The sequence below is a fragment of the Natator depressus genome, chromosome 9 (assembly GCF_965152275.1).
Source record: "Natator depressus isolate rNatDep1 chromosome 9, rNatDep2.hap1, whole genome shotgun sequence".
Lineage (NCBI taxonomy): Eukaryota > Metazoa > Chordata > Testudines > Cheloniidae > Natator > Natator depressus.
Genome location: NC_134242.1, coordinates 67,859,785 through 67,862,466, shown reverse-complemented (window position 1 = coordinate 67,862,466; position 2,682 = coordinate 67,859,785).

Below are 2,682 nucleotides of genomic sequence, written 5' to 3'. Positions count from 1 at the left end.
GGGGCAAAGATTTCAAAGCATAAGCAAGAGTTCCCCAGTGCTTGGCCTGGGCTAGCCCTAAAGGACATATAGAACTTGCACATTATAGCTGTTTCTATTACCTTTTGGAACCTAAGGCTAACTCATGTGTGTGTGTATGTTTACCTGCTTTAACCTTGTAAATAACTCTTTAAATTTTTTTCCTAGTTACTAAACCTTTAGTTAGTGTATTATAGGATTGGCTATAAGTGTTGTCTTTTGTGAGAGATCTATGGTGTAACTGACCTCGGGTAAATGACTGGTCCTTTGGGACTGGGAATAACCTGAATATTATTGTGATTTTTGCTGTAAGGGACCATCTATCACAAAAGCAAGCTTGCCTGGCGGCAAGATAGAATGGAGTACTGTACTCAAGGGGACTATCAGTGATTACTTATGAAGGCTGTTATAGTGCTTGAGGAGTTCACACTTGATACTTCATTGATGAAATCTAAGTATACAGCTCAACCAATTTGGGTTTGCGCACAGCTTCTTAAGAATCTGTCCTGAGGTTGATACTCATACTCCTGAGCCACTCTAGATCATTTCACATGTGTGTTAACTTTATAGTGAAGTTATAAATTCCCTCTGTATGATGTTACTAGAACATGTTTAAGACCAGACAGTCTAGCCCAGGTAAAGGTGATAAACTGGTCTGTTCTAGAGAAAGGAATGTGAGTTTACCTCAGTTTACATATAACCTGTCAATAAAGCCAGCGAGCTAAACTGGCAGGTGTTATCATGCTCCTGAACTCTAGAGACTGAGAATTAACTTGGCTTCCGCACCTCAGAGACACACCAGAGGCAGAATCGCCAGGACACCATCCTGTCTTGTAAGACAAAAACATTCCTTTGGGGATGTAAGGAATGGAGAGAGACTCTATCTTTCTCCTTCACTTTAGGAGATAAAGAAACTAAGTGATTTGATCTCTGTAATGAGTCCTGGCCAATAAAAAAGCAGGAAGAGAGACTGTTGGGTAAAAGAAACCATCTTGAACAAAGACAATCTTGCTAGATTAAGGTTTAGACTCTTAGGAGCATGTTTTCACTTTTATTTGCTTGTAACCATCTCTACCTATATCTCTTTTACTTGGTATCACTTAATCCATGCTCTTTTGTTAACAATCTTGTTCTAATTTTACTGTAAACCAATTCAGTGCTGTGTTTGAAGGGAACAGTGTATTTACCCCAGTGACATTAACAGACCTTTAACAGAGCAGTGAACTTTTATGAATGCCCAGTGGCTGAGCATTGCAAAGAAACATTACAGAGGTGCTCAGGCACTGGGTTTCACTGATTGTTATCTGCTAGGAAAAGTTTGGGCCAGGAGAGCCTTGACCAGTTTACTGGAGAGAAAGAGACTGGTGTGGCAGGGAGACACAATTATTTAAAGATGACACAAAGCTTGGCTTGATTGTTCAAAAAGGTGCTAGCTAATAAAATACACAATATGTGTCATAGATGCCCTTGGTCTGGTCAGATTATTGCACAAGATTAGAATAGCTTTATTTTCTTGTTACATATACATTATATCCGTGTGTGCTTGTATATGAATCTATAGTATTTGCTATGTTCTAAATCTATACTGAAAAAATAAGACTTTTTTTAAAGTAGACGTATTCAGTGGTGCTTATATATATTGTTGGAAACATTGCCAACATCAGTTAGGTGTTTTGGTATGAATCCTAACAATGCTAGCTGCATTTCTTGAGTTCAACTATGTTAGAATATGTAACAGCACATAAAATCCACAGAATATGAACAGAGATAATTTATCAGCAATTACAATACCATAATGAATGTTGTAACTAAAAACATTACTACTAGTTTAATCCATATGCTGGTTACATCCTAGATTTTGCCTCTATCAGCAGCATTTCTAGCAAACTCTGCTGTGATATGTTTATGTTGGGTGGCTAGTGGTGAGGTGTAATGAAAAGTGGTTGTTCACAGTTAAGGTACTTGATATTAAAAGCATTGTAGTGGTAACTCCCATTGCAGTTTGAATCTGAAAGGAGCCCTGAAAGAAATTGGGGAAGTAAATGTAAATAAGACAATTATCTTAGAATATAGCGCATAAGTATTAATTAGTGGGATGACTCCAAAATACAGAGACAAAGTCGTGAGAAAAAGCTAAAAACCTGGGATAGTATACCAAAAGTAGGACCTTTACTATTAGAGATATGAAAGAATCCTCTTATAATCTTACACATGGGGAGTCAGCAGAGGTACAACATATTAGATAGATAGGTTTGTGTCTATCAGCAGCAAAGTAAATTACGTGAATCATGGCCAAATATGATGTACAGCCTATGTAGATAACATGATTCAACTCCTTCTTTCATTAAAGCACTTGTCAATCTTCCACAACTTTCTTTCACATTCTCCCTTCTCAGCAGAGCTATTCATATATTTCTTTAGCCTTGTAGTGAGTGCTAGGATTTCTTGATGTGCTGTGCTAATGCAAAAGTATCTCAGCATTAAAGGGGAAAGGTTCAGACCGACTATCTTCCTTGGGTGACCAGGGCAAAAGCATTAGAAAGGTTTCTTGTGCACAGTGGTGATACAAACATCCAGTGCTCTTGGTAATGGTTTGGTTTGTGCTTTGTCTCACAATAAGTTATTAAGAATTAATATTATAATACAAGCATGCTGCATAATGTA